Consider the following 19,735-nt stretch of genomic DNA (forward strand, 5'->3'; position numbering starts at 1 on the left):
CACCCTCAACCCTCTCCGCTACTCTCCCCTCCTTCCCACCAGTATCTTCAGAAGAGATCTCCTCCCTCTTTTCAAGTGCTACTCCATCCACCTGTGCTTCAGACCCCATTCCCTCTCATCTTATGAAATTTCTTGCCCCTTCCCTCCTCCCCTCCTCAACTTCCATCTTCAACCGCTCACTCTCCACTTGTTCCCTCCCCTCTGCCTTCAAACATGTCCACGTCTATCCCATCCTAAAAAAGCCCTTTCTTGACCCCACCTCCCCTTCTAGTTATCACCCTATCTCCAACCTACCCTTCCTTTCCAAACTCCTAGAACGAGTTGTCCACACCCGCTGCCTCGAATTCCTCAATGGCAACTCTTTCCTTAACCCCCTCCACTCTGGCTTCCATCACCTACACTCCACCGAACCTCCCCTCTCAAAGGTCACCAATGACCTCCTTCTAGCCAAATCCGATGGCCCCTACTCTATTCTAATCCTCCTCGACCTGTGTGCTGCATTCGACACTGTAGACCACCCCCTTCTCCTCAACACTCTATCCAACCTTGGCTTCACGGACTTCGTCCTCTCCTCGTTCCCCTCTTTTCTCTCCGACCGTTCATTCTCAATCTCCTTTGCGGGCTCCTCCTCCCCCTCCCAACCCTTTACTGTAGGGGTTCCTCAAGGGTCAGTTCTTGGTCCCCTTCTGTTCTCCAACTATACTCACTTCCTTGGTGAACTCATTCGCTCCCATGGCTTCTACTATCATTTCTACGCTGATGACACCCAAATCTACATCTCTGCCCGTGCTCTCTCTCCCTCCCTTAAGGCTCGTGTCTCCTCCTGCCTTTAGCACATCTCCATCTGGATGTCTGTCCGCCATCTAAAACTCAGTGTCTCCAAAACTGAACTCTTTTATCTTCCCTCCCAAACCCTGCCCTCTCCCTGACTTTCCCATAACTGTAGACGGTACTACCATCCTTCCCGTCTCACAAGCCCGCAACCTAGGTGTCATCCTGGACTCTGCTTTCTCATTCACCCCTCACATCCAATCCGTCACCAAAACCTGCCGATCTCACCTCCGCAACATCGCCAATATCCGCCCTTTCCTCTCCATCCAAACCGCTACCTTGCTGGTTCTATCACTCATCCTATTCCGACTGGATTACTGTATCAGCCTCCTCTCTGATCTCCCATCCTCCTGTCTCTTCCCCGCTTCAGTCTATACTTCACTCTGTTGCCCCGATTATCTTTGTGCAGAAATGCTCTGCGCATGTTACTGCCCTCTTCAAAAATCTTCAGTGGCTGCCTGTCAACCTACGCATCAAACAAAAGCTCCTCACTCGTGGCTTCAAGGCTCTCCATCACCTCGCCCCCTCCTACCTCACCTCTCTTCCCTCCTTCTACAGCTCAGCCCGCACCCTCCGCTTCTCTGCCGCTAGCCTCCTCACTGTACCTCGTTCTCGCCTGTCCTACCGTCGACCCCCAGCCCACGTCCTCCTCCTGGCCTGGAATATCCTCCCTCCACACATCCGCCAAACCAACTCTCTTCCTCCCTTCAAAGTCCTACTGAGAGCTCACCTCCTCCATCCCAGACTGAGCCCCCTTTTTCCTCTCCTCCTCCCTATCCCACACCCTTCCTCTCCCCATAGGACCTGTATAGATGTTTGGACAGATTTATTAGTCTATTTATTTTACTTGTACATATTTACTATTCTATTTATTTTGTTAATGATGTGCATTTAGCTTTAATTCTATTTATTCTGACGATTTGACACCTGTCCACATGTTTTGTTTTGTTATCTGTCTCCCCCTTCTAGACTGTGAGCCCGTGGTTGGGTAGGGACCCTCTCTATATGTCACCAACTTGTTCATTCATTCATTCAATTGTATTTATTGAGCGCTTACTGTGTGCAGAGCACTGTAATAAGCGCTTGGGAAGTACAAGTTGGCAACATATAGAGACGGTCCCTACCCAACAGTGGGCTCACAGTCTAGAAGGGGCAGACAGAGAACAAAACAAAACATATTATCAAAATAAAATAAATAGAATAAATATATACAAATAAAATAGAGTTATAAATACATACAAACATATATACATATATATAGGGGCTGTGGGGAGGGGAAGGAAGTAAGGCGGGGGATGGGGACGGGGAGGAGAGGGAGAAGAGGGAGGGGGCTCAGTCTGGGAAGGCCTACTGGAGGAGGTGAGCTCTCAGTAGTGCCTTGAAGAGAGGAAGAGAGCTAACTTGGTGGATGTGCAGAGGGAGGGCATTCCAGGCCAGGGGGATGACGTGGGCCGGGAGTCGACGGCGGGACAGGCGAGAAAGAGGCACAGTGAGGAGATTAGCGGCAGAGGAGTGGAGGGTGCGGGCTGGGCTGTAGAAGGAGAGAAGGGAGGTGAGGTAGGAGGGGGCGAGGTGATGGATAGCCTTGAAGCCGAGGGTGACGAGTTTCTGCCTGATACTTCCCAAGCGCTTAGTACAGTGCTCTGCACACAGTAAGCGCTCAATAAATACGATTGAATGAATGAATGAATGTTTACAAAAGTAAGCGCTTAACAAATACCATAATTAATCAATCATAGTAACTGCTTAGTAAACACTAGAATTATTGCAATCTAATTCCAGAGCCCCAACCTAGTTTCTAATAATAATAATGACAATAATTGTGGCATTTGTTATGTGCTTACTATGTGCCAGGCACTGTTTTAAGTACTGGAGTGGATACAAGCAAATCTGTTTGGACAAAGTACTGTTCCACATGGGGCTTACAGTCTAAATCCCTATTTTACATCTGAGGTAACTGAGGCACCGGGAAGTTAAGTGATTTGCCCAGCCAAAGTCATATAGCAGATATAGCAGACAAGTGGCAGAGCTAGGATTAGACCCCAGGTTCTCCTGACTTTCAGGCCTTTGCTGTATCTACCAGGCCATGCTGATTCTCAACAAAGCATCCCAAAATGATAATAGTGTTATTTGCTAAGCATTCATTTTGTGTCAGTACTGTACTGACTGCTACGGTAGATATCTAATAAGCAAATAATACACAGCTTCTGTCCCATGGGACTCTAAGTCTAAGAAGAGACCCTTCCAATACACCTACACAGGCACACACGCGTGCGCGCGGGCGTGCACACACACACACACACACACACACACACACACACACACACACACACACACACCCCTTGTCTGAGGCTTTACCTAGTGGAAAGAGCATGTGCCTGGGAGTCAGAACCTGGGTTCTAAACCCAACTCTGCCACTTGTTCCTCTGAGACCTTGGGCAAGCCACTTAACTTGTCTGTGCTTCAGTTTCTTCATATGAAAAATGGGAGTTCAATACTTAGGCTGTGAACCCTATGTGGGACAGCTACCATGTATGATCTGATTACGTTTCACCCACCCTAGCGCTTAGAATAATACTTGACATATAAGTGTTTAATGAATGCCATATTTATTATTATTATCATTATTATTATATATCTACTCCGTCCTCCTACTACACTCCAGCTCACACTCTCCTTTCCCTCACAAGCACACCTTCTCATATGATATGTTCCCAACGCTCTTGTCTCTAGTCGCTGTCCCAGGAACCTTCCTCCTGCCTGGAACTACCTCCCACTTCAAATTCACCGGTACAGCTCTCCCTATACTGCAAGCCCTTTGAGAGAAGCTGTATTGTCTAGTGGATACAATATTGGCCTGGGAGTCAGACGGAGATGGGTTCTAATCCCCGCTCTGCCACTTGTCTGCTCTTGGACCTTGGGCAAGTCACTTCACTCCTCTATGCCTCAGTTACCTCATTTGCAAAATGGTGATTACGACTGTGAGCCCCGTGTGGGACAGGGACTGTGTCCAACCTTATTTTCTTGTATCCACCCCTGTGTTTGGTACAGTGCCTGGTGCATAGTAAGCGATTAGCAAATACTACTATTATTATTATTTAAATTCCAGGATGCCTATCCAAATTAATTTTCTTTTTTCTAGGTCACATCATCCCGACTCTCCTTTCAGCATTTTTTGCACTCACCTCTTCTCATTACACTTTAGTACACACCATATTACCTACTCTACTATAGGAGCACTTTCTTCGTTTATAAATTACTTTAGTGTCTATCTACCCTGCTGGCCTGTAAGTTCCTTGTGGGCAAGGATTGTCTTTTTTCCATTATATGCTCCCAAACATTCAGTAGAGTGTTCCAAATGCAACAAACACTCAGTCAATACTTTGATAGACTGTAATCTATTTGAGGGTGGGGATCATGCCTTCTACCTTTATTGCACTCTCCCAAGTGCTCACTACAGCTCTCGGTACACACACAGTAAGTGTCCAGCACATTCGATTAATTGACTAATTGCAAATTGCTGCTACCCTGAAGGTAGATTGGATGTAAAAGAATTCTGAGTGACCTGGCACCAGATTATTTACAACTATCTAACAGTGAACTTTTATTAGTAACAACAACAATAATAATAATAACAATAGTAGTATTTGCTATTTGGCATTTGATCATTAGGTATTTGGTATTGAGAAGCAGTATGGCATAGTGTATAGAACACGGGCCTGGGAGTTAGAAGGACCTGGGTTCTAATCCTCTATCCACCACTTGTTTGCTCTATGGCCTTGCACAAGTCACTTCACTTCTCTGGGCCTCAGTTACCTCATTTGTAAACTGGGGGTTGGCACTGTGAGCCCCACGTGCGAAAAAACTGTGTCCAACCCAATTTGCTTGTATTCACCCCAGTACTTAGTAACAGTACCTGGCACATAGTAAGCACTTAACAAATACGGTAATTATTATTATTATTATTACCAATAGTACCCAAATGCTTAGGCGGGACAGAAGTGCTGAAATGTCAGTCGTGGGTGATATAAAGTGGGGATATCAGTGATCAATCAGGAAAGACGTAGTGGAGGAGACTTCCTGGAACATAGGATACGTGGCAGAGCCAGACTAGAACCCATGACCTTCTGACTCCCAGGCTAATGTTCTACCCATTACGTTATACTGCTTCTCTGTCCATATCTCACACACTCTATTAATTTAGTGCACATAACACATATACAAATCCTCTTTCCTTCTTCCTCCTGTCGAATTGATGACAGTGTTTGTTCTCCCACACTAAGCTCCTTAAGGGCAGGGATTATATCTGCTCATTCTGTTAACTCTCTCTTTCCAGCACAGTGCTGTACACATTGTAGGTGATCAATAAATTGATTGATTGGTTGGTTGGTTGGTTGGTTGGTTGGTCCATCTTCCAGAAGAGCAGGGGGAGGTGTCATATTTCAGTGGACATTTGTCCTGTAAAGGGGGTTTATGAAACATTTTCATTACCTTCATAAATATCTCTGCATCTCTCTCAAAGCAAAGTTCTTGGGTTCTTTTCTTGGTTGAGGCAGAACTTTTTGAATTTCCATTTGCAGCTCTAGGAGAAATTGGAATATGGTCATAAGAAGCCGTAGTTCATTCTTTTATAGCAGATCATGATCCTCAGCAACGTATTCTGATCAACACCCTTTCTCCTCTTTACCTATGTTCTGAACTTCAACAGAAACCTGACCATCGTCACCCTCTCACTTCTTGACTCCTGTTTCTGCCCTCCCATGTACTTCTTCCTGCACATTTTCTCCTTCCTGGATATCTCCTTCATGTCTGCCTGCATTCCCAGATTCCTAGCTGCAAAGATCACTGGGGACAAGACCATTTCTTACATTTGTTGTGTAACACTGCTGTTCTTCTTTATCCTGACGGAGGAGAACAGGTTCTTCCTCTTGGCCACCACAAGCGCTTGGTACAGTGCTCTGAACACAGTAAGCACTCAATAAATACAATTGAATGAATTAATGAATGTCCAGGTATTCCAGTCAGTAGTATTGATTGATAAAGCACCTAACAAGTGCTAGTACCTACCAAATGTTTGTAGCATGTTTGCCCCCAGTACTTCAATTTCCACACTTTGAAGGTGAGAGCAGTGATCTCAGCCCTGCTTTCACAACCTAAGTGTGACAGTGAAGCAAGAAACTTCACTAGATTCCCCCAGAATCTGAGTAATAGATCCATAAATTTATCAGTCAATCAGTAGAATTGACTGTGTACTTACTGTATGTAGGGCTCTGAATTAGTTCTTGGGAGAGTACAGTAGAGTTAGTAGACATGATCCCTGCCCTTAAGGAGCTCACAGTCTAAGTTATCATTATTTATTGAGCACTGCTTAACAGCTGGGAGAATATTCAAGAATTAGTAGTCAAACAATCAATAGCATTTATTGAATATTTACTATGTATAAGAACTAAGTGCTTGGAAGAGAACAGTCGAGTTATTAATAATAATGATAATTCTGGTATTTGTTAAGCCCTTATTATGTGCTAGTTACTGTAATAAACGCTGGAATGGATACAAGGAAATCGGTTCAGTCACAATCTCTGTCCTGCATGGGGCTCACAGCCCTAATCCCCATTTTACAGATGAAGGGACTGAGGCACGGAGAAGTGAAGTAACTTGTTCAAGGCCATACGGCAGACAGGTGGCAGAGTCGTGATTAGAACCCATGACCTTCTGACTCCCAGGCCCGTGCTCTCTAAACTACACGATGCTTGGGAAGATGGTCTATGTCCTCAAAGATTTTACAATTACAATAAATTTCAGGTAGTGGGAAGCCACTGAGTATAAAGGTATTAACATAAGTCTGGGTGATTAGTATGAGAAAGTTCCCTGCCCGCAACGATCTCACTGAAGCAGCGTGGTGTAAAAAATAGGTCACGGTCTTGGGAGTCAGAAGGTCATGTGTTTTAATCCCAGCTCCACCATTTGTTTGCTGTGTGACCTTGAACAATTCACTTCACTTCTCTGGGCCTCATCTGGAAAATGGGGATTGAGACTGTGAGCCCTACATGGGACAGGGACTGTGTCCAACTCAATTTGCTCGTATCCACCCAAGCGCTTAGTACAGTGCCAGGCACATAGTAATCGCTCAACAAATGCAATAATAATTAATAATAATAACAATCTAGCACAGAGAGATTTCCTGATATAGATCACGGACAATTGAGCAGTTAATGTGTGCCACAGTGGTGATTTCAATGCACTGAGCCTTCACAGTCTCACATCCCCTCCCCCAACCTCGGCCCCTCGCCCTCATTGCCCTGCAGCCCGCATTGTCAGGGAGCTGGCAAGGAGAGCATTTGCCACTTGTAGTCACGGAACAGACCATTTCCAGTCAACCATATTTATTGAGGTGCTTGGACGAGTACAATATATCAATATAACTGGCACATTCCCTGACCACAACGAGCTTACAGTCTTGAATGGGTGAAAGACATTAATACAAATAAATAAATTACAAATATGTTGTTCAATGAATTACAGGTGTCCAAGATCTCGTCATCTGCAGACACCCCTGAGCTTGCCCGATGTGGTCAGGCATCGCTGAGTTTGTCACACGGTGGCTTTCCTTGACTAAACCCTCATTTTCTCTTTTCCCACTCCCTTCTCCATCTCCCTCACTTGCTTCCTTTATTCATTGCTCCTGTCCCAGCCCCACAGCCTGTATGTACATATCTGTAATTTTATTTATTTATATTAATGTATTTCTCCCCCTCTTGACTGTAAGCTCGCTGTGGGCAGGGGATATGCCTGTTTATTGGAGTACAGTACTCTCCCAAGCGCTTAGTACAGTACTCTGTATTCAGTAAATACGATTGAATGAAATACGATTGAATGAATGAAGTGGGACCAAGGGCTGGAGGGATATTTTACACTTTCTTGAGAACAACAGGAGAAGAAAAAAGAGCAACAGCAGCAGCTGCTACAGGAGAGCCCCAGTACGGCAAGAGGTACAATGTCCACTTCTGCCCCGCGGGTAGCCCAGGGACCAGGGACCACTGGCTGATGAGTGAAGCCTGCCCCAGCTCCAGGTAAGAACCTTTCAAGATCCCCATCACTCCTCCTTCGAGGTTTTTCCTAGCACTGCCTCTTTTCCACCCAATTAAAATTCTTTGCTCAGGGGGGATTGAGAGCCGTGTTCATTAGTGCCATGTTATAAGCATCTCCAGGGAATGTCTCCTTTGTTATATAAAGAGCCCTCCCCATCTACATTGAGAAGAACTCATAAAAGGAGCTGAAATTTGTCCCTGTAAAATAAGGGCTGGGGGAGAGAGGAATAATGTCAAATCTCCTTTCTGTGACTGTTAGAGAGCAGCTTGTTTTCACCAGTCTCAGCTCTCCTGTCTTTCCTTCCCTCTAGAACATACATTTCTCCATCTCCTCTTGTAGGCTGGCAGGAACGGTGTCGCCCAGGACCCTGGCTACTCTCCCTTCCGCAAACCGAAGGAAGTAGCAGTAGCAGAACGAGGAGGATAAGGGAGATTCCGTCCTGCCTGGCAGGGCACCACGAATATGGGGAGAAATTTGGGCTGCCTAAATGGTATGAAATTCTTCCTGAGAGCAGAGAGAAGTTCGATTCAGATTTTAAAATGAACAAACTGAATATTCAGTGTGAAAACACTGACCAAAACCATCGAGAGTGTCAGAAAAGTAAGTAAACGTTCCTCCTTAAGTACCTCGATCTTCCCGAAATCTGATCTCTGCTGGTTTTTCCTGTCCCATATCTGACCTTTCTAATTTGGGCAGGGAAGGAGATAGCTACAGTTGGAAAGGAATCGGCTGGATTTGGTATTTTTGCTGGATGCATCTATCTCTGGGGGGTTGGGATTGGCCCGTGGCTCAGGTGATCTGTTGCCCCTGGCAACTGTCTCATTATTCTCCAGGCAGATCCTGGCCTGGAGCCCTGCTAGGGGTCAATTTAATGGTTTTCAGCTCTGGGATACCTGAGATTCTAGCCCCAGCTCTGACTGGAGATAACTAACGAGACTGATGACCTCCCTTGACCCTGGGTTAAAATATATGGGTGAATTCCTCGATAGCTAATTTTTACTGCTGTTCTCTCCCATTAGATTGTAAACTCCCACAAGTGGGGTCTGTAGTCTATTGTTGTGCTCTGTGTACAGTAAGCACTCAATAAATTCCACTGATTGATTGATTTTACTTCCTATGAGCCTATGAGACTGTTCTGTACAGAAGAGGTACCCAGTAAACGCTGATGAGGATTGGTTTAATAAGGACAGACAGTGCGATGATAATGATTAGGTCCAATGAGAGAAGGAGAAGCATTCCAACTGGTTTATTTGCGATTCCCTTTTCAGCCTCTCTCCTCATTTAATCGTATTTATTGAGTGCTGACATTTTGCAGAGCGCCGTATTAAGAGCTTGGAAGAGTACAATATAACAATAAACAGAAAGATTATCTGACTAACGTCACCGTTGCTCCCCGGGGTTTCGGGGGCAACTCTAGGGTTCTTACCCTCTCCGGGTCTTCGGACGTCTCCGGACGCGGGCCGCGCGTTCACACCAGGAAGAGTCAGCCAGAGGTCCAAAGCTTGGTTGCCGTTTATTTGCTATCAGCGATTACATAGTTAATAAAGAGAGAGAGAACGAGAGAGAGAGAGAAAGGGAGGGAGAGAGGACACCTGTGTGTGTACCCCCCCTTGTCTTGTTCGTCTCTTATACCCCCCGTTGCCCGGGGGCAGGGTTTTCTCAGGCCATGTAGCACACTCACTCGCCACCCTCCAGCCACTAGCCTAGCAAAAGCTCTGTCCATCACGAAGCGTTTGCTCTTGCTGGCCCCCAGCCACCCGTTGCCAACCATCGCTGGCTGCAGATATGGCCTTGAGGTTGCCTCCGAGCTTTGCAGGTGCAAGCTTGTCTTTCTTGCCCTGATCCCTTTATCTCCTGTTGTTGAGTCTGTTTGGCCTTGAGCCATTGGGTACGGTTTGTGTGCACATACTCCCTGTCTCGGCGCCTTCCCACGCTCCCCACGTGTCCCCCTCCCGGTATGGCGGGGACCGCTAAGGGCGTCCGTGCAATGGGAGCATCTCGACCCTAAGCTCGCGGACCACCCGGGCAACAATGGAGCAAAAGAGACGAAGGAGGCACGGGAGGCACATGAGCAAAAGCAAAACCCCCCCGGTGGCGGCAAGGACCGAGACCAGCCAAGGGGCCAATCCCCCGGGCATCACGCGTTTAATCCAGTCCCAAAGTTCCTCCACCGCCCCCTCCCCGCGGCCGAGGTCATCCCAGGCCTTGGGGAAGCGCAGCGGCTGGGCGTTGAGCTCGTCAATAAGGTGGCACAGTTCCTGTAACTCGCCGGTCACGTTGGCGGCCAGGAAAAGTCCCTCCAGGTGTTTCTTTACTCCGTCCCAGGAGGCAGGGAACGAAGAGTTGGTGGCATTGCAGCGGAGCGGAAGCACGCAGACATGCCGATACCGGTAGTCGCATTTCACCGCCTGCCGTAGGGACAGGAGGCGAACCTCGTCGCCGAGCGTCTCGATCACGTGCTCAAGGCCGATCAGCTCCTGCTGCAGGGAAGCGTCCAGGTGACGCTGAACCCCCCACGCCAGTTGGGTGGAGTGCATGAAGGCCGAGAGCTGAGACGCGAGGAAACCAGTCCGATCGTACAGATTCAGGATTTGCCATTCCTGGAAGGCGGAAAACGCGAGGTTCGCGATACCCAGCATGGCCTCAAATAATTCCCTGCGGGTGCGCAAGCCGCGCAAGCGGGTCGCTAGGGTGTGCCATCGATGGTCGGAGGCCTGGGAAAACCAAGGGTCAGCGGACTTAACGGGTATAAGGGTGTAGCGGTTTCGCCGGACCAGCCAAACAGCGTAATCCGCCGCACCCTCCGTGGTCATGGGTCGCTCTGGAGACATAAGGACGCATTGCGAGGAACCCATGGTGGACAAGGAAAAGTTGCCATAAGCTGACCGGGAGGCAGTAAGGTTCCAGCTGGGGTCAGTACTTGGGCAGGCTATAAGCGCGTAAGGGGCAGGGATAAGGGCGTTCCCTTGAAAGGCATAATCATGGTCGGCACAATTGCCCTGCAAGTGCAGGGAAACGTTCAGACCCTCACGGAAAATAATACGATACACCGAGAAAGGGTAATCCTGGCACGTCTCCCCGTCAGGGCAGGCGCACGAGCGGACCCTAACAGTCGCGGTGGGGGAGCGCAGGGAAGTAAAGGCTTTCCAGAGACCGGGGTGATGCGTCCCCCATGGTAGCGCGTAAAGCCCTAGTGCGGCCGCCTCTGTATATGTGCGGTCCCCAGTGTGGTCATCCCAGGAGAGCAGGAGGGTACCGTTATCATTATGGGGAATACAGCGGAATATGCCCGTGGAACAGTCAGTTAGACGCATCCAAACCCCACCCCGACCCTCGGCGCACATTCTCCCGGGACCGGGGAGCGAGCTCGCATTTCGGATAGGGCCAAAATACCTCCCGTATCCCTCGCTGGATTTTGTGCCGCCGGGGGTGCACTGAAGTGTGCCGTGGATCCCCAGTAGGGTAAGGTTTCGGTGTGTGGGGTGCCCCTGACCTCGGGGTATGTTGACTTCCAGTGTAGAAGTAAAATTTAGCAACCGCAAGCAAGATCGGGTCACCTCGGGCTGGTTCGAGAAAGCCCCATTGCCGGTGTACCAGCATATGGGGGGACCAGTGCTGCGGAAGATAGCGCCCCGAATATGGATCTCACGCTGGGCAGTGTCTGGGGACTGACCCCGGTGCTGGCCTGTGAGTTCGGTCACGTTCCCTTGGAATGAGAGTTGGGGGGAGTCCTCCCTCCAGGAGACCATGTGTAACAAAGGCGCATTGGCAAGGAGGGCCCACCTCCAAACCCCATTCTGCTCCTCAACATCCTTCAGGTGGCTATTTATCAGAGCAGTCCAGTTAATCCGTGTCCCGGCCTCCCTCCCCACCGCGCCCCCGGGAAGAAGAAGGGGAAGGGGAAGGAGGGGGAGAAGGAGGGGAATCAGGGCTCTGGGACTTCCCCTGCGGCTGGGCATCGTCTTCCTCGACGAGGCGGAGGTGTCGCGAGGAGATCCAAACGGGGCCGTCACCTGTGGAGATACAATCATACCCTCGACCCCGAATTAGTACCGGATCAGGACCGCGCCAATCGCCCTCCACAGTACGCCACATCGCTCGCCCCGTAGTGCGTGCGTGCGGGTGATGGCGCCGGGGTTCCATGGTCGTGGACCTGTGGCAGAGTTGCCGCATGGCGGGGGAGAGTCCCGTCTCCCGATCAACAGATAGGAAGTTATGGGTGTACGTTACCTTGTCTAGGGCGCACTGCGTGACCCGCTTCCCCACCCCCTGCTTTTGCAGGAGAGTTTTCAGCGTCCTGTTTGCCCTTTCCACTATACCGTGACCGTTGGGGTTGTAAGGTATCCCGGTAATATGGGAGATGCCAAAGGAGGAGAAAAAGAGGGACATGGCTTTGGAGACATAGCAGGGGCCATTATCGGTCTTTATCTCCTGGGATGTGCCTATAGTGGCAAAGCAATGGTACAAATGGTTCTGCACATGTTTTGCGGCTTCTCCGACTTGGCGTGTTGCCAGCATGAATCCGGAGAAGGTGTCAATGGTCATATGAATCGTGGAGGTCCCCCAATGGGTGACATCCATTTGCCACAGCTCGTTCGGCGTGAGCCCCCGGGGGTTCACACCCGTAGACCCTGCCGGCCGTGGGGTGAACGGAAGACAGCGAGTACAGCGCCGGACAATAGACCGGGCTTCCTCTCTAGTGATCCCATACAGCCGGTGGAGCGAGGTAGCCGGGAGATGGAACTCCCTATGCGCCGCAGCCGTGGCATCCAGCCCCATTAGTGACGGCCCTGTGGGGTGCAGGCTGGCATCCACAGTTCGGTTGCCTTCAAAGATCGGCCCTTGTCCGTCCGTGTGGGAACGGACGTGCATGAGGTATACCTTACATTCCCTAGCCGCTACGGCAGCCTGAAGCCGAGAGATCACATTCCCAATCTCTGAGTGCCGGTCGAAAAGTATGGAGGTTTCGATTCACCGGGCAAGGTTAACGGCATACAGGCTATCCGAGATAATGTTGATCGCCTGGGGGTAGGTAGTCATTGCCCATATGATAGCGAAAAGTTCATTTCGCTGAGTCGAGCCGTATGGTGTGTCGAGCACCGACAAGGCACCGGTGGTCTGATTGAAAACTGCCGCCCGGTGTTCCTTGGTGGCGTCCGTAAAGACATTGTCTCCTCCGACCAGAGTATCGGAGATCACCCGAGGGGTCAGAATGTCCGATCCCTCGTATAAGTGGCTAAGAGTCAACGGGGAGCGTTCCGTAAAGGTGGCCTGCTGTAGGAGCATGGCCCACAGGAAGCTGTCCCTGGCTATCGCCTCAAGGTCTCCCATGGCTATCCCGACATGGACTATAGGGTAAGTGGCCGAAAGCGCCACTACCCGCTGTATGGCGTTCTGGCAAAAGCGACCGAGAAGCTCAGTCTCCTTTGGGAGAACACGGGAGGGGTTTCGAGGATAACACCATTCGAGAATCTCGGCTCCTTGGTGTATAGCCGCGAAAAGGCTGCCCTCCCGAAATATCGAGACCTCCATGGGGAGGTGGGGTTCAGCTCGAGAAGTATGGCTACCCGCCAACCGCTGTGTGATTTCTCGGAGTGCACTTTTCGCGGACTCCGTCCATTCGCGGTGCGATTTAAGATTGGGGTCTCCTTTTAAGAGATCGTACAGGGGTTGCATGAGGGCGGTGGGGATGGGCGTTCTCGCGCGCATCCATTGAATCTTCCCTACCAAACCCTGCATATCGTTTAACGTGACGTATTTTCGGGGGTCAATTCGGGGTGGTCTTTGAGTCACCCGGGTCTCGGTGACGTCAAACCCAAGGTACGTGTACGGGGCTGATTCTTGTACCTTCTCTGGTGCTACGAATAAACCCTGGGCTGCGAGGGCAGCCACCACTCGCCGGGTGAGCGTCTGTACCTGCCCTTGATCGGGCATACCCAAAAGGATGTCGTCCATGTAATGGCCGATCGTCGCCCCCGGGAATTCCTTGCGGAAAGGGGCGAGTATCTGCCCCACGAACCGCTGGCATATGATGGGACTACAAGACATGCCCTGTGGCAGCACCTTCCACTGGTACCGGAGTGCTGGTTCCGCGAAACTCGGGCTCGGGACAGTAAAAGCGAACTTCACCCTGTCGTCAGGGTGTAACGGGATGCTGTAAAAGCAGTCCTTAATGTCTATGACCCGGACCTGGTGATTTTTTGGAATCATGTTAGGGGAGGGCAATCCGGGTTGTAGGGTTCCCATTGGCACAATGAGCGCATTGATTTTTCTTAAATCCATGAGGAAGCGCCACTTCCCTGCGGCTTTCTTTTTTATAACGAATACGGGGGCATTCCAGGGGCTGAACGATTCCTCTAGGTGCCCCTGTGCAAATTGGTGCGCAACTAGTTCCCTCAGCGCCTGCAGCTTGTCCTTGGTCAGGGGCCACTGGTCCACCGATACCGGTGGGTGTGGAAGCCATACCAGTGGGGGTGTTGACAAGCCCCGGAACACAGTGGCCCCACCTAAAAAGGATCAGCTTCATCTATAAGGTGGGCTCCCAGCCCCTGCAGCACATCTCTACCCCACAGATTCATACGGAGCCCTTGAACGCACAGAGGGACGAACGCACCTTGCCATCCCCGGCATGACCAAATCAACGAACGGCCCGCCTCTCTTGCGGCTTGCAGTCCACCCACACCTTGCACCCCCATCGAGTGGTTTGCTAGGGGCCACTCCGCTGCCCAGCAGCAATCCTGAATAACAGAGCGATCGGCCCCGGTGTCCAGGAGCCCTTTAAGGGGCTTTCCCTCAACTAAGAGGGTCCGCCACGGTTTATCAAGGGTTATTTCCTGTATCATTCCAATAGCTGGGGGCGGGGGATCAGGGGGTGGGGGGTCAAGGGGCGTAGCGCGAGCAATGACCATTCCCGATCCTAGGTATATACCATACGGATGATGGTTAGTTAGGGGAATCTTCCCGGGCCCTTCCCCCCGTTCGGACGAATGAACGACCCCCGCCGCTCTTGTCTGAAGCCCCACCACTAGGGCCCTCCAGGGGAGGGGCTGTATTGGGACGTTTACAGTGTCCCCTGGTCGGATTTCCACTGGGGCCAGGCATCGGACTTCAGCCCAAGTGGCTCCCGAGACCGAAGCCTCTGGTACTCCTCTTTCCTGCCCCGCTTCCTCCTTGTCAGTCTGGCAGGTCGCGTCAAACCTACGAACGAGTCTCTCTGGCCCTTGAAAGGCCGCACGGAGGATACCGTGTATAAGAAAGTCCACGTCCTTTAGCTCCCCCGGGTGGGAGTCTTCATAGGCCGTCATCTGTTCCCCAATAACGTCCCATCGCTCCTCCGTGATCCCGGAATCAAGTATCCACGGGGAGGTCATAGTTACCTTCCCTATAAATTCCCTTATTGTTTTCAGCTCAATCTTTACCCCTTTACTTTTCAATATCTGTAACAGTGCCGGGTGTACAATTCCTTATCTTCTGGCTTATATATGGGCAGCGATCGTACCGTCCCCATCTTCCCGCCTGACCTTTAGCTACCTGGCCTACGGGGCACTCTCCCTGGTCTTCCCCTATGGGGGTACCCGAGCCCCACGTTGGGCGCCAGTCGTTGCTCCCCGGGGTTTCGGGGGCAACTCTCGGGTTCTTACCCTCTCCGGGTCTTCGGACATCTCCGGACGCGGGCCGCGCGTTCACACCAGGAAGAGTCAGCCAGAGGTCCAAAGCTTGGTTGCCGTTTATTTGCTATCAGCGATTACATAGTTAATAAAGAGAGAGAGAACGAGAGAGAGAGAGAGAGGGAGGGAGAGAGGGCACCTGTGTGTGTACCCCCCCTTGTCTTGTTCGTCTCTTATACCCCCCGTTGCCCGGGGGCAGGGTTTTCTCAGGCCATGTAGCACACACACTCGCCACCCTCCAGCCACTAGCCTAGCAACAGCTCTGTCCATCACGAAGCGTTTGCTCTTGCTGGCCCCCAGCCACCCGTTGCCGACCATCGCTGGCTGCAGATATGGCCTTGAGGTTGCCTCCGAGCTTTGCAGGTGCAAGCTTGTTTTTCTTGCCCTGGTCCCTTTATCTCCTGTTGTTGAGTCTGTTTGGCCTTGAGCCATTGGGTACGGTTTGTGTGCACATACTCCCTGTCTCGGCGCCTTCCCACGCTCCCCACGCGTCACTTCTGTTTCCTCTCTCATCCTCAGTTGTGAACCCGGAGGAAATCCAGTCAGCGATGAGAAATCAGACTTAGTGACCAAGTTCATCCTCCTAGGGCTGACAGACAATCCAGACTGGAAGATTGTCATCTTCTTATTCCTGCTACTCTGTTACCTGTTGAGCATCATTGGGAATCTGACCATCCTCACTCTCACCCTACTGGACTCCCACCTCCGCACCCCAATGTACTTCTTCTTCCAGAATTTTTCCTTCCTAGAAATTTTGTTTACGTCGGTCACTATTCCCAAACTGCTGATGGGTATTTCGACCGGGGACAGGACCATTTCCTATAATGCTTGTGTCATTCAGTTGTTCTTCGTCATCGTCCTGGGGGCGACAGAGTTCTTCCTCCTGGCCGCCATGTCCTAAGACCGCTATGTCGCTATCTGCCGGCCGCTACATTACTTGACCATTATGAGCCGGAGAGTCTGCACGCTGCTTGGCCTCTGCTGCTGGCTGGTCGGCTTCCTGATCATCTTTCCAGGCCTCATCCTGGGTCTCCAGCTGGACGTCTGTGACTCGAACGTCATCAACCATTTCACCTGTGACACTGCGCCCATGCTGGAAATCTCGTGCACTGACACACAATTATTAGAGCAGATGAATTTTATATTAGCAGTGGGGATACTCCTGGTCACTCTGTCACTAGTCGCCATGTCCTACACGGCCATCATCTGCACCATCCTGAGACTGCCCTCCACCCAGCAAAGAAAAAAATCATTTTCCACCTGCTCCTCCCACATGATCATCATCTCCCTCTCTTATGGCAGCTGCATATTCATGTACATCAAGCCATCCCCCAAAGAAGGTTTAGACTTCAACAAGAGTGTGGTGGTGCTAAACACCTCCGTGGCCCCCATGATGAACCCCTTTATCTACACCGTACGAAACCAGCAGGTAAAGCAGGCCATCAAGGTCGTAGCCAAGAGGGTGATTTTCTTTAAGAAGAAATAAGATACTTTGGATCCTTGTTTGTGATTCTGTAATAGAGAACGAAATTGAATGGCCAAAGCTTTCCTTAGTGTGGACGGATTTACAGCTCACCACTCCGGTCTTCCTTCCTCATCCTCTTTTTCTGTTTCCACTCCCAAGTCTGAGCTGCTCACCACGTCTTCCACTACCTGCCCCATCCCTTTCCGCAACAACTTTAGAGCTAGTTGTGATCTTATGAGTAGTAGAATAATAATTGTGGTATTTGTTAAGTGCTTCCTATGCGTCAGCTACTGTAGTAATCGCTGGGATGTATGCAAGCAAATCAGATTGGACAGAGTCTCTGTACCTCATGGGGTTCAGAATAGTAGTAGTATAGTAGTAGTAGTAGTAGTAGTAGTAGTAGTAGTAGTAGTAGTAGTAGTAGTAGTAGTAGTACTTTCCCATCACTGTAGACAGCACCACTATCTTTCCTGTCTCACAAGCCTGTTACCTTGGCGTTAACCTTGACTCCTCTCTCTCATTCAACCCACAAATTCAATCTGTCACGAAATCCTGAGGTCCCACCTTCACATCATCGCTAAAATCCACCCTTTCCTCTCGATCCATACTGCTACCACATTAATACCATCACTCATCCTATCCTGCCTGGATTACTGCATCAGTCTCTCTGACCTCCAGCCTCTTATCTCTCCCCACTCCAGTCCATACTTCACTCTGCTGCCTGGATCATTTTTCTTCCACCACGTTCTGGACACATCACCCCTCTCCTCAAAAAACTCCAATGGTTGCTCATCCACCTCCGTATCAAACAAAAATTCCTCTCCATTGACTTTAAATCACTCCATCACCTTGCCCCCTCTTACTTCATCTCGCTTTTCTCGCTCTACAATCCATCTCGTACACTTCGCTCCTCCAGTGGTAACCTACTCACTGTGCCTTGATCTCTCCTGTCTCGCTGCCGAGCCCTAGCCTACATCCTGTCTTTGGCTTGGAACTCCCTCCCTCCTCAAATCCGCCAGACAATGACTCTTCCTCCATCTCTTCAAAATCTTACTGAAGGCACATCTTCTCCAAAAGGCCTTCCCAGACTAAGTCCCATTTTTCCTCATCTTCCATTCCCTTCTACATCGCCATGACTTGTTCCCTTGTCTCTTCCCTCCTCTCCCAGCCCCACAGCACTTATGTATATATATATATATATATATATATCTGTAATTTTATTTTTTGTATTGATGTCAGTTTATATGTATTGATGTCTTTCTTCCCCAACCTCAGACTGCGAGCTCATTGTGGGCAGGGATTGTCACTCTTTATTGTTGTATTGTGCTTTCCCAAATGCTTAGTACAATGCTCTGTACACAGTAGATGCTCAATAAATACGATTGAACAAATGAATGAATGAATGAGTGATTAATAGTAGTAGTAATAGCGATTCTCTCTCTCATCTTCAGTCCATAATCACTCTGTTGCCCAGATCATTTTTCTTAAAAAAAAAACTTCAGTCTATATCTCCTCTCTCCTCAAAAACCTCCAATTGTTGGCCATCTATCTGTGAATCAAATAGAAAAACTTACCTATACGCTTTAAGGCATTCATTCATTCATTCAATCGCATTTATTGAGTGCTTACTGGGTGCAGAGCACTGTACTAAGCTCTTGGGAAGTACAAGTTGGCAACATATAGAGACGGTCCCTACCCAACAGTGGACTCACAGTCTAGGCACTTAATCAGCTCTCCCCTTCTACCTTACCTCACTCGTCTCCTATTGCAATCCAACCCACACACTTAGCTTCTTTAATACCAACCTACTCACTGTATCTCAATCCCTTCTTTCTCACTACAGACCTCTTGCCCACATCCTCCCTCTGGCTTGGAATTCCCTCCCCTTTCATATGTGACAGCGAAACACTACCCCCTCTTCATTCATTCATTCATTGTTTCATTCAATCATATTTAATAAGAGTTTACTGTGTTCAGAACATTGTATTAAATCTTGGGGGAGTACAATATAAAAATAAACAGACACATTCCTTGCCCAGAAAGAGTTTACAATCTAGAAGGGGAGAAATACTTCTACATAAATAAATGAATTACTGATCTGTACATGAAAGTTGTGGTTCTGGGATAGGGATAAATAAAGGGAGCAAGTCAGGGCAGATCGGAAAGGACTGGGAGAAGAGGAAAGTAGGGTTTAGCCAGGGAAGGCCTCTTGGGGGAGTTGTGCCTTCAATGCTCTGCTATATTATATCTCCTCCAAAAACACTTCCCTGACTAAGCCCTCCCATCTGTGTCAACTACGGACTTGGAAACGAACACGATAAGCACTTTGATATTCATCCCTCTTTCAGTGCCACAGCACTCATGTACATAACCATCTGTAATTTACCTTAGCGTCTGTGTCTCTCTAAACTGTAAGCTCCTTGTAGGCAAGGATCATGACTCTCTACTCTACTGTATTGAATTCTACCAAGCTCATTGTACAGTGCTCTGCACACAGGAAGAGTACAATATATGCAATCGACTGAGTGATTGATTGATTGATTGGTTGATTTATAATTGTAGAAGCAATAAAAGTAATAATAGCAAAGCAGCAGTAGTGGTAGCAGAAGTACTAACTCTCGTAGAGGTAGTCATAGTAGTTATAAGAGTACTAGTAGCAGCAGACGTAATAGTAGAAGTAATA

The 19,735-nt window shown here is 49.4% G+C and overlaps 1 pseudogene; it reads left to right on the plus strand.

Moving 5' to 3' along the window:
- The first annotated feature begins 12,877 nt into the window (after window positions 1-12,877).
- LOC119923165 lies at window positions 12,878-17,073 on the plus strand (annotated as a pseudogene).
- The last annotated feature ends 2,662 nt before the right edge of the window (window positions 17,074-19,735 follow it).

Source organism: Tachyglossus aculeatus, unplaced genomic scaffold, assembly GCF_015852505.1.
Source record: "Tachyglossus aculeatus isolate mTacAcu1 unplaced genomic scaffold, mTacAcu1.pri scaffold_151_arrow_ctg1, whole genome shotgun sequence".
NCBI classification, from domain to species: Eukaryota; Metazoa; Chordata; class Mammalia; order Monotremata; family Tachyglossidae; genus Tachyglossus; species Tachyglossus aculeatus.